A 14097-nucleotide genomic window follows, 5' to 3' on the forward strand; every position below is an offset into this window, starting at 1 on the left:
AACCTGAGTTTGAGTATTGTTAAACCCATTAATTTGCTCAGCAATAAATTGCCAGTATGATGTAAGCATATTAAATCATTCTAGTATGGATGAAATCTATCAACAATAATGTTGCTTTGTTAACAGAGAACCTACATGGTTATGGTTATGACGAGGGTGATTCATATACTATAAATGAGTTCAACAATCAGATTTGCAATATAGTTGAACTCAAAATGATCATCTAAAGCTTCTAACAAGCTCAACAACAAATGACAGAATATAGTCAAGTAAACTATATTAATGTGGTTGCGGCCCAATTATTATAGGCCCAATTTGAATGTTCATCCGTCCACGGTCCACCATCAATCGAACCTTTTATTAGATCTAAAGAATTGAACGTCAAACAGTAAACAAAGGCACATATTCAAATATTCAATAACGTGTTAAACATGTTGTGTTTTAACTCAATGGATTTAGAGGTGCACAAAAAACCCGAACCCGGAATCGGAACCGAAAAAAATACCCGGAACTGGTTTTTTTAATACCTGGGTTTTTAATACCCGAACCCGTACCCGACCCTACCCGTAAGGTACGGATAGGGTATGCATTTTAGTACAAAAACCCGTACCCGGAACCGGGCCCGATTTATACCCGGTAATACCCGAAACCCGGAACCGATTCCATACCTGGAACCGAGTTTTTCAAATACCCGAAAAATACCTAACAAATACCCAAATATACCACTAAAAATTGTAACCCCTTAAAAAAAATCCAATCTATACCCGAAAAAACCGGAACCCCCCCCCCCCCCCCCCAAAAAAAATCCCAAAAATAGGGTTTTTTCAATACCCGGAAATAGAGTATTCAAATACCCGGTTTTAGAATACCCGGTTCTATACCCGACTCGAACCCGATGCATAGGGTATGGTTTTTAGAGACAATACCCAGACCTGGGTATTACCAATACCTGATTTTTCAATACCCAGTCATACCCAAACCCGGTTTCATACCTGAACCCGGATTTTTCAAAAACCCGATTTGCGCACCTCTATACGGATTGATGGGTCTAACTTCACGTCAACTTCAAAATCATTTGGACATATATACCAAACAAGATACAAATATTCATAGGTTAACAAAAAAAAAAAAAGAGGCTCATATAACTTTATTTTTCATTGTTTACATATTAATGTTTTAAAATACATTTAAAAAAAATTACAAGTGCGTTTAAAATAACGGGATTTTGGTTATAAAATCTTATGTTAATTTCAATTTCAACAATTTCATTTTATAACCAAAAATACAAATGTATATAAAAATAATTGCATTTCAATTATAAAATATTATGTTAAATAGGATAGAGCCCGTGCAATGCACGGATGGTTAAAAAAATAAAACACAAAAAGTTAAATTTAATAATATACATAACAAAATATCTTAGTAAGAATAATTTGTATGCTTATTTTAAAAGGAATCAAAATTGAAGGTGTGAATGTATACCAATTAAGAAAAAGAAAAGAGTTACATCAATTTATCATAATTGAGTTGGTAAGCCACAAACATTTTAAAAGTAAGAATGTAAGATAGTGAGTTTGATTTCCACCAACAACATATTTTCATTTTATCATTCATGAAGGGAAATTGTAAAAATAAAACTTATACACTTGGCAATCTATGTAGAGAGCTTAGTTGAATGACATGTGAAAAAAATTATATTGCTTTAATAGTATAGGTAGATTTAAGTTTCGACTTAATACATGTAGCTTACGACGTTAAGAAACATATTTGAAAATCTTTTAATAAACAAGTAAAACGGATCAATCTGTGAACCAATTAGGTCAAGATGAACACACCACGCTTAGCTAAACGTGTTGGCGTTCGACCTGAAACCATTTATATTACCCACAAATTTCGAATCAGGTAAAAGATGGTTCCCACCAACCCAATCCAACCCAATATAACATACTCCATTGGCCATAATATTCAAATATTAAAGCTGAGTAAATTTACCAAACCATAGATCTATTTCTGAAACAATCAGAATGCAACTATTATTATTATTGTTCTCAAAACACAAAACTCAACAATATGTATCTCATATTTGTATGAACTTTCAACCTATGAGCCAGCCATCAACTATTTTGATTGATGAACAAGAAGCTATGTCAATCTGTAGAAGCAATAACCATTGTGCTTGATCAACATTTCGAAACGTTTTCCACACGAACAACTCAACTCAAACCGCAAATCCCCATTCTTCAATCGCTCCACCCCTACACATTCTTCTTTCTCCTACATTTACAATAACATAATCTTATTAATCAATTATTTCGAAGATCCAATTCATGCGTTCAGTTAGGGATGTGCATAAGACCCAAAAAACCGATCTAAAAACGAAAAAAAACCACGGTTTAGTTTATGTTTTTAGAAACCGAACTTATGTTTTGGTATTGGTTTTGCTTGTTATAAAAACCAAGCCAAACCAAACCGAATTTATAGATTTTATATTTTTATTTTTAGATTTAAGTAACTTATAAGCATCTAACAAATATTAGATATGTAACTTAGATATTTTAGTCCAAATGTATAATAATTAATTAGTTATTAGTCAACAAAATAATTTAGAACCAAATACATTATTTTGGGCTAATTTTTTTCTTCTACGACCCAAAATTTTAAGCTCAAAAGGTAAAACCGAAAACCCGAAACCAAACCTAAATCAAAAACCGAAACCGAAGGGTTTTCATAATTTCAAAAAACCAAAGTTTCAGTTTTAGCCCAAAATCGACCAAACCAAACGGCACATACCCTTTGTATCATAAATTCATAATCAATTAGTTATCAATTAACAAAATGATTTGAAACTAAATTTATTATTTTGGACCAATATGTTTTTCTTTACGCAAAGTTTTTAAGCTCAGATGTTAAAAACCCGAAAAACCGAACAGTTTAAAAATAAAAAGTCAAAATCCGAACTTTCAGTTTTTGCCTCGGTTTTCACCCAAAACCAACCCAAACCGAACAATACTTTACACAAAGTTTTCAAGCTCAAATGTTAAAAACCTAAAACCCGAAAAACCGAACAGTTTAAAAATAAAAAGTCAAAAACCGAAGTTTCAGTTTTTGACTCGGTTTTCGCCCAAAACCAACCCAAACCGAACAATATGTTTTTCTTTACACAAAGTTTTCAAGCTCAAATGTTAAAAACCCAAAAACCCGAACAGTTTAAAAATAAAAAGTCAAAAACCGAAGTTTCACTTTTTTCCACGGTTTTCACCCAAAACCGACCCAAACCGAACCGTGCATCCCGTACACTCAATTGAAGTTTCATACCTGTGGCTGTGGCTGATGAATCTCCTCTTCAACATGTTCTTCATCTTCACGCATAATTTCCAAACACCTTTGTTCAATCTCCCTAACCATATCCTCCACTTTCTTCAATATAACCTGTTCACAAAACCATTAATTTTAATAAATAATAACAACAATTTATCACAATTCAACGGGTTAATTTCGATTCAACAAACCTCTGATTTGGGGCTCTGTTTCCCAGTAGAAGACTGTGGAGACGATGAAACCCTGGGGGTTTTCACCGGCTGCGGATACTCAGTCGTGTCAGAGAGTGTCCGGCGAAGCGGGTTCTTGGTTCCGGTAATCGAATCGGATAGTGTCCGGCGAAGTGGTGTGTGGTTGTTGTTGGTGGTGGTTCTTGGGATCTTGGGTGGTGTGAATGTGATGGTGGTGGTGGGTATTTGATTAGCAGATGAATCGGCGTCTGATAGGGTTCGGATAAGCGGGTTAGTGGCGGTGGCGGTGGTGGTTTGGAAGGAAGATGGTGGGATGTTTAAGAATGCGTGGCCGAGTGCGGCGGCGAGGCGTGACTCGGGGGTGGTGGTGGTGGTGGGTGAAGATGGGGTTTGGGGGAGGAAGGAGGGGAAAGTGACGGTGGATGACGGCGGTTGGCGGTGGAGTTGGGTGTCTTGGTGATCGGAGCTCATTTTGAATGTGAGTGTGTAACGAAGTAACGAACTCGGTTTAAAAAACGGTTGATTCTGTTAATTTTATTTGATGCGGAGTAATCTAGAGTCCTTTAAGTTATTGGATGTTGACAAGTTTAGTCCTTTGAAACTTTTTATACGACTTGTATAGTCGGTTTGGGCGTGTGTAATAGTTAAATGCTCGGTGCCACATTAGAGAGTTGGTTATTTAAAAGTGGTTACTCTGGTTCGGATGAAGGATGAAACATGTTCTGACAATGATAAGAAACACGAAGAGTATTATTGTATGTGGGTATTACGAACATGCGGTTTTTTAGTTTATATTGTTGCTAAACAATGTATATGGTTTCACATATGGGTATTATTGTCGTTTAGACAAAATTAACAAAACGTTGGATGATGTTTATTAAACCGTTGAATTGCAATGGTAATTTTTAACAAGCAAGTAAATGAAAATTGCAATTTTATAAAGTTTTATTTAATTAATGCTTTACTTACAAACAAAATCCGCTCCCCAATGATTAAGCTAATTACTCGATTTATTAGAATTAATAGAAAATATATGTGAGAATCGCGAAGATTTTAGTAGAAAAATGAGTGTGATAGTTGTATAAACTTCAAGGATAATGTATGGATCTGGGTCTAAAATTGTTTAAACTTTAAACATCTATTTATTCGAGTTGTATGCACATAATCATATCATATTCCAAATAAAAATAGAATTTTATAAAAAATAGCATACTGTTTTGTGATTTACATTCTAATTATAAATTCAAAAGATATGATAAATAAAAAATATAGTCAGTTAATCTTCATCCATGTAATACTATTTGTATTTATCACCACTTAAAAGAGTAGGCAAAATTTGTTTTTAAACGTCTATTTATTCAAGTTGTATGCACATAATCATATTATATTACAAATAAAAATAGAATTTTATAAAGATACAGCATACTGTTTTGTGATTTACATACTAATTATAAATTTAAAAGATATGATAAATAATAAACATATTCAGTTAATCTTCATCTATATAAATACTATTTGTATTTATCAACACTAAAAGAAGAGGCAAAATTTGTTATAAAAATAAATATTATTATTATTATTATTATTACAATTATTATCATTATTATTACATTACTATTACTATTATTATAACAATGTTATAATACATTATACAAAATTATAACAATAGTGAAAACAAGAAACCTACTCGTTTATTCGATTCGGGATATTTTCCGACGACATTATCACCACGGGAATATCCTTCAACATGGATGATTCCTGTTCAGAATTGTCAAATAAATTTGTTAATTTTTTTTTTTCGTAAATTCATAAAAAAATTTATTTACAAAAATAAAATATTACCTTGATTTTCTGAAGAAGCTCATATCCTGTCATTCATGGCATGCAGTAATCTGTAATTATCATATTCACTTTTGCACCCTGCCACAATTCAACATTTTCAATTTTAGCTCATCCGGTTTCGAACATCAATTAGTGAAAAATTTGAAAAACAAACAAATAAAGAGTTGCTTAAAAAGTTCTCGGCTTGCTCAAAGTTCACTTGAAAAAAATTCGTATGTAAATAAGCCGAGCTTGGAAAATAATAGCAGACATATATAAAGAAAATAATAATATTAGGAATATATATATTCAAAAATAACAAAAGTAATATATTGTTATAAATAATTCTCTTGTTTATAAATGCTGTAGTAAATGTGTTTTAAAATTTATACTTTTGTCTTTAATGTATCAATAGTTGTCAAAAAATTAAAAAGAGCTGCCTCGTGGCTTCTAACATGCCAAGCTCGGCTAAGATATATCATACATGTTAAAAATCATATTCTTTTATTATCTTTAATACATCAATATTTGTAAAATATAAAACTAAAAAATTAGCGAGTTACGCTCGAGCTTTTAACAAGCCAAGCATGGGCTAGATTTTTCAACTCGATAAAATAAAAGCGCCGAACCCGATCCAGCTCATTCAAGTTCGAGCTCGAGCCCAAGCTCGTGCCGCTCGTAACTTTGCGCTTACCTTGCCATTGGACTGACTCTTTTGTTGATTTTCCTTTAATCCTAAATACTCCAAAGGTCTCATTGCATTTTCTACTACTGTCACTGCAACAAAAAATCAACACCACCATCAACATGCAAATTAATACAATATAATCACAAAAAAAAAAAAAGCGCATGCACATTATATTACCTCGACACGACAACTTCTTGAGCAACATCTCAACGAGCTTACGGTCGATGATATTATCATCGACCACAAGCACAGAGGCACATCTTCTTCACAATCTCCATTGACATAATAAAAGGCTAAACAAAATCAATTGAGACTTGGTACAACTTTTAAACCAATGATTTATAATGTGAAGCACAATAGAATATATGTAATATACAAAGTCACAAATATGTCCTGATATCTTCTTTAGGTTTGTCTTGATTCGGTCCACAGGCCCACACAGACCCAATTCATATTAATATTATTATTATTATTATTATTATTATTATTATTATTATTATTATTATTATTATTATTATTATTATTATTCTCTACAGGATTTATTTATAGCATATATATATGTGCATATCGATTCTAGGGCAAAAGATTTTGTTGGAATTTAATTTTCAAAGAGATTTTTGGTTATCTCAAAATTAAATTGTAAGATTTTATATTTTGGGATCTCTCTTAATTATGTTATAAATTCTAGAATATATATATTTTGTAAGAATGGATATACTCATATAATCAACCAAACATATTGTTATTCAGGTGTATCAAGGTGTCATACGGGTGTAAACGAGATAAGCTTCTTGAGATCAGTTTAATAATAATAATACTTGAATCAAGTCGAGTTTAAATAAGAACGCGCTTAAAAACAAACCCGTTTAGTAAACGAGCCTGGACTTAAATAAAAAACAAAGCATATAAAATAATCATAAAGTTTTGTATTTTGTTAAGTGATACTTGACTATACTTGTTTGACAGTTGTGCTAACTTTTAGTAGTCTGCCAATTATCGACACGTCAAAACCTTTCAGTCTAGGCTATAGCCCTTGTAGCTTCGATTGTAGCTTAAGTTATGTATGTTTGAAGTTTTAGCCCTTTTTTATCCGGTCATGTTTCCCGCTATCCAACTTTATTAAAAGTATTAACAACTCTTGGATACGCTCGATCCCAATCATATTTAGCACAAATCAAGGGTGGTTTACAAGCTTTGGGATGTTTCCATCTTGTTAAATTGTGGCATGGATGTATGTCCGCATTTTAGGCGGGGCAGATGCATGTAATCGAGTATTTCAAATTTATTGGTTATATTTTCAAACCAATTGATATCGTATGAACTGTCCACAATAATAATGAATATGTAAAGATTTATTTAACTGTAGTTTCAAATAAATCAGTTTATGCATCTATATAGGCACACAATTGAATAAAAACTAATAAAAAGCGCTTAGACTGAGTGATGTGGAGAAGAGGCCAAGAAGGATGGCGCCCCCTTCTCCACTTGGATGGGAAGTCGTTTAACATCCACCGGCACAACAAAAAATTGATTTTTTTTCGGGGGAGAGGGTGGTACCCACCGCCACAAAAAAAATTTGTTTCTTTAATTTTTTTAAAGAAAAAAAGTGACTTTTTTTTTCGCAGGAGGTCCGCCCCTCCCCTCCAATTTTTTTTTTCTTTTCTTTATTTTTTTTCAAAGAAAAATATTGACTTTTTTTTTGTAGAGACATGGGTCGTCGATGGTTACATGTACTTGTGACGCTCGCTAGGGGAGAACGAGTAAGTGAGAGTTGCCGAATCAGGATCTTGAAAAGAGTCGAGCGGCTCACCGGAAAGTTTGTCAAGGACAATTACTTCACTTGGATCTTTTTTACCTTTCAATTTCTTTGATAAAATTTAAAACTCTTCTAACACCTCCTAAAAACTTAAAACATTAATATAATTTATTTCAGTCTCTCTAAATTTCAATTCCCTTAAAACACATTCTCAAACCAAAAGCCCAAAGCTGCATAACCATATATACATTATTTTCCTTATATTCCAATGATTAACCAACAAGCATGAAACAGCAAAAATGAAATTAACATCCATCACAAAACATATTTAAAAAATCCAATACCTAGATAAGAGTTTCAATAATAATCCAAGATACACAGATGTTCTCATTTAGGATTCTGAAACCACTCTCCCAGTTTACCATGCCCGATACTTAACTAAACTCGCTCTACGCTAAACCAATTGACCGGCTTTTTATCCGTCTTTCCATTAATTACAAAAAAATATGTTATCGTGTCTAAAGCAGTAAAAAAAAAAAACTTTCATTGTTACCGTTTATTCGCAGGCTGGGCCAGGGAGAAAACAGAACCGAAACCAGAAAATGTTCGCCCGAACACACCAGAGCTTGAGCTTGAACTTGAACTTCGTTCAGTAATATTCAGCCCCCGGGAAGCGTTTCTAGCTTCATCAGACACATCTTGAATGACCTGCACAGGATTTCCACAAAACTAAATTTTTATTTTGATTCTGCAAATTATTCACACAAGAAAAGATTGTAGCAGTACTACTGACCTTCAAGCCAGAGGCAGAAACTGCGGTTTGCGAAGGCTGCTTAGCCTGAAAGATGCAGAGATTGAAACTTATTAGAACTTCTTATATATAACTATTGTGCTAGTTTCACTTCTAAAAAGAGGTATTGCAGTAATAATTAAAATTAGTGGTGGCAAATGTGACCCATTGGGTTGAATGGGTTGTAATAAAATGTATATAATGGGTCAAACTAAAAAAAGAAAAGAATTGAAACGGGTCAAAACGGGTCGACATTTTTTAAGTGTTTTTTTTAATGGAACGAGAAAACGGAGGAAATTTTTAGTTTTTTTTTACTTTTTTAGTTTTTTATTTATATTTCGAGTTATGATTTTTTTAATTATTTTTTTTTGAATTTTTTAATGAGGGGTTTTTGAAATCTTAACTCCAAATTCAAGCTTAGTGGCAGATAGAGGAGGTTCTAAGCCAAAACGGGTTTTCGATTTTTTTTGAATTAACTATTCGACCCATTTTAAAAACCTCTTATTAAAAAATTCAAAAAAAATAATTAAAAAATCATAACTCCAAATATAAATAAAAAAACTAAAAAATTTTCTCCGTTTTTCTCGTTCCATTAAAAAAAATAAAAAATAATGTCAACTCGTTTTGACCCTTTTCAATCCTTTTCTTTTTTTAGTTTGACCCATTCTGACCCATTATATACATTTTATTACAACCCATTCAACCTAACTCACATTTGCCACCCCTAATTAAAATCTATAAAGGAAAATATACTTTGGGAGACACAGGAAGTGATGATGATTGTACCTCTTCTATCTGAATTTGTGGCAAAGACATAACCTGTTGGGCGATGTGGTATCCCCGGACCCACATTTAGACAACTGCATATTAAAGGAGTTAGGGAGGTTATTTTTTTAGCAGGCCCTAACCCTATTGGGCCCAATTGGGTTCTAGCTTGTTTAGCAAGGGAGTAGCCCTAATATGCGGTCTACAAAAAGTCTCTTGTACTTGTTATTATATATCACCAAAATAATACAAACCTAATTACCCCGTGGACGTAGGTTGTACACCGCAACCGAACCACGTAAAATTCTCGTGTTCTTTATCGCTTTGATTTCTTGTTCGTGTGTGCCTTTTGTTCCTAACAACTGGTATCAGAGCAAGGATCACACTATAAACCCCAGCCGCCAGTCGCCACCAAACCCTAATCAGAAACCCTAGCCGCCGCTACAGTGTTTCCGGCGTGTGAACAGTGCGCGCTACAGTACAATCTGTCTTTTGACCAGAAGAGGTCAAACAGTTCTGATCAGTATTGCAGGTTGCTTCCGTTAGAAACTCGGTAAAGATAATGACTGAGGACGGTAAGATCAGAATCGAGAAGTTTGATGGGCAGGATTTTGGATGGTGGAAGATGCAAGTCGAGGACTTGTTATGCCAGAAAGATTTGCTTCCATGTTTGAGAGGTCAAAAACCCGAGAATATGAAGGATGAAGAATGGGCCGATCTAGACAGGAAAGCCCTAGCAGTCATCAGATGCACGTTGGCTAAGAACGTTGCTTTCAATATAGTGAATGAGACCACTGCTAAGGGTTTGATGACCGCGTTGTCAAACATGTACGAGAAACCTTCCGCGTCTAATAAGGTATTCTTAATTAGACAATTGGTGAATACGCGTATGCGGGAAGGTGCGTCTGTTACCTCTCATATAAATGAGTTCAATTCTATCATATCCCGGTTATTATCTGTTGATATTAAATTTGATGATGAAGTGCAAGCTTTGCTATTATTGTCCTCGTTACCTGAAAGTTGGTCAGGAACAGTCACTGCCGTTAGTGGTTCAGCCGGAACCACCAAACTCACGTTCGAGGGTATTCGTGACTTGATCCTAGGAGAGGATATCAGGAGAAAGAATGCAGGTGAATCATCCAGTACTTTGCTAAGTACTGAGGGAAGATGTAGAAAGAAAGATAAGAGGGTAAGTAACAGGGGAAGATCAAAATCAAGAGACAGAAAGGGGAGTTCAAAAACAAGAAACGACATAAAGTGTTGGAACTGTAATGAGAATGGTCATTTCAGAAGTCAATGTACAGAACCACCCAGAGACAAGAAAGAAGTGAATGTTGCCTCCTCAACAGCATCAGATTCTGATGATGCATTGATCTGCTGTATTGAGGATATAGTCGAGTCCTGGATTATGGACTCAGGTGCGTCGTTTCATGCTATCTCAAGCTCGAGAAAGATGAAGAATTTCAGACGGGGCAATTTTGGTACTGTAAGTCTTGCTAATAACCAAATCTTGGAAATTACTGGGTTGGGAGATATTGACTTGAAAACAAGTTTTGGAACAATTTGGACATTGAAAGATGTCAGGGTAATTCCAAAACTGAAAAAAATGTTAATTTCCATTGGGCAATTAGACGACCAGGGTTATGATGTAACATTCGGGGGAGGACAATGGAAGGTCGTCAAGGGTAGCATGGTAATTGCCAAGGGAAAGAAACGGGGTACTTTGTATATGGTTGAGGTTTCTGCAGGTAGTGCTAATGCAGTAACGAGTGTACCGAGTCTATCAAAGTTGTGGCATCAACGACTCGGCCACATGAGTGAGAAGGGCATGAAGATGCTTGTCGCCAGAGGAAAGCTTCCAGATCTTAAAAGGGTTGAATCTGAATTCTGTGAACCGTGTGTTTTTGGAAAAAAGAAGAGGGTATCTTTTGTGAAGACAGGGAAAGCACCTAAAGCTCAGAAATTAGAGCTTATCCATTCAGATGTTTTCGGACCAACACGTGTTGAATCCTTGGGAGGCTCGAGATTCTATGTGACTTTCATAGACGACGCCACACGCAAGGTATGGGTTTACTTTCTTAAAAATAAATTTGAAGTATTTGATGTTTTTAAGAAATGGAAAACTGCTGTTGAACTTGAATCTGATCTGAAGGTAAAGTGCTTGAAGTCAGACAATGGAGGGGAGTACATTAGCTCAGAGTTCACTAGCTTTTGTGCTGAGCATGGCATTCGGATGATAAATACAGTTCCAGGTACTCCTCAGCAAAATGGAGTCGCAGAAAGGATGAATAGAACGTTAAATGAAAGAGCCAGAAGTATGAGGATAAATGCAGGGCTCCCTAAAATGTTCTGGGCAGACGCTGTTAAAACTGCTGCCTATCTTATCAACCGAGGTCTATCAGTTCCGTTGGGTTACAAAACACCTCAAGAAGAATGGAAGGGGAAAGCGGTTAATTATGAGCACTTAAAGGTTTTTGGGTGCAGTGCATATGACCTAGATCCGAATGCTGACAAGATAGATTCAAAAGCCAAGAAGTATGTTTTCATTGGTTACGGGTCAGACAAGATGGGCTACAAGCTTTGGGACTCGAAAAGCAGAAAAGTAGTCCGCAGCAAACATGCTACATTTAATGAGGCTGAGTTGTACAAAGATGTGATAAATCCAAACTCTAGGGTTCAGAAGCAACAGGTTGAATTCAAAATTGAAAACCAGAGATCTGAACCGATCCCCGAACCGGTTCAGGAACCCGCTACAGAAACTGAAGTCGACACAGTTCCTGAGTTTGAAGCTGGTGGAAATAATGAGTCAGAAGAAACTTCTGACAGTGGGAGTTCAGAGTCTGAAGACGAGGAGATCCCACAACAGCCTGACCAGACAGAAAATTGGGTCAGGAGATCCACCAGAGTTACTAAACAGCCAGAAAGGTATAGTCCCGGTCATTCCAATCCTTCAGTTAACTATATTCTTTTGACAGAAAACGGTGAACCCGAAAGCTACTCTGAAGCAGTCAAGATGAAGGATTCTCGCCAGTGGGAGAATGCTATGAAGGATGAAATGAGCTCTCTAGAAAAGAACAAGACATGGGACTTAGTCAAGCTTCCGCAGGATAAGAGAGCATTGCAAAATAAATGGGTCTTCAGGGTCAAAGAAGAACATGATGGGTCTAAACGATATAAAGCCCGTTTAGTGGTCAAGGGTTTTCAACAAAAGAGAGGAGTTGATTATGATGAAATCTTCTCTCCCGTGGTGAAAAGGACTACCATCAGACTTGTTTTAAGTCTTGTAGCAGCAGAAGATTTACATCTAGAGCAACTAGATGTGAAAACGGCATTTCTACACGGTGATCTTGAAGAAGACATTTATATGATGCAACCTGAAGGGTTTCGGGTTGTGGGGAAAGAAAATTGGGTCTGCAAACTAAAGAAGAGCTTGTATGTTCTGAAACAGGCGCCTAGACAGTGGTACATGAAGTTTGATAATTTCATGGAGAGGTCGGGGTTTAAAAGATGCCAGATGGATCATTGTTGTTATCTGAAGAAATTCAACAACTCTTATATCATATTACTGTTGTATGTTGATGATATGTTGATTGCAGGATCTGATATGAAGGAAATAAGCAAGTTGAAGAAACAGATGTCCCAAGAGTTTGAAATGAAAGACTTGGGTGCAGCAAAACAGATACTGGGAATGAACATCACTAGAAACAAGAAGGCAGGTACTCTAACACTATCCCAGGAAAAATACATAGGGAAAGTGTTAGAAAGGTTCAAGATGAATGATGAAAGAACCAAGCCTAGGAATACTCCATTGGGAAGTCATTTGAAGCTCACCAAAGATCAGTCTCCTAAAACTGAAGAAGAAAGATCGAAGATGACCAAAGTCCCATATGCATCAGCAGTCGGGAGTCTAATGTATGCAATGGTTTGCACTCGACCAGATGTTGCTCATGCCGTTGGGGTTGTTAGTCGGTTTATGTCAGATCCAGGAGAAAAACATTGGGAGGCTGTCAAATGGATACTTAGATACTTGAAGGGTACTCAGAAGATGGGGTTATGTTTCAGAAAAAAGGATGCCATACTCAGAGGTTACACAGATGCTGATCTGGGTGGTTGTAAAGGGACGTTCAAGAGCACTACCGGGTATGTTTTCACAGTGGGAGGGACAGCAGTTAGCTGGATGTCTAGACTTCAGAAAAGTGTGGCTCTGTCAACTACAGAAGCAGAATACATGGCTGTTGCAGAGGCCAGCAAAGAACTAGTTTGGTTGAAGACTTTTCTTGAAGAATTAGGAAAACAACAACCCGACTACTCATTGTACTGTGACAATGAGAGTGCAGTTAAACTTGCAAAGAATCCAGTGTATCACGGAAAGACAAAGCATATAGGGATGAGATATCACTTCGTGAGGGGGTTGATCAGTGAAGGAACAATCAGTCTGAAGAACATCCCAGGTGCTAAAAATCCAGCTGATATGTTTACCAAGTGTGTGGTGCTGGATAAGCTGAAGCTTTGCATAGCTTCAGCTGGTCTCCAGGAATAATGTTGAGGAGACAAGGGTAATTAGGATGGTTTGAAGATCAGGAGGGATTTTCATTTACAGAAGTACAGAAGAGATGGTGCATTTCTAGGTCCGAAGACACCAAGTGGGAGATTGTTGGGCGATGTGGTATCCCCGGACCCACATTTAGACAACTGCATATTAAAGGAGTTAGGGAGGTTATTTTTTTAGCAGGCCCTAACCCTATTGGGCCCAATTGGGTTCTAGCTT

The sequence above is a fragment of the Bidens hawaiensis genome, unplaced genomic scaffold, assembly GCF_021521415.1.
Source record: "Bidens hawaiensis isolate Kalapana, Puna unplaced genomic scaffold, B.hawaiensis_p1.1 tig00038014_1, whole genome shotgun sequence".
NCBI classification, from domain to species: domain Eukaryota; kingdom Viridiplantae; phylum Streptophyta; class Magnoliopsida; order Asterales; family Asteraceae; genus Bidens; species Bidens hawaiensis.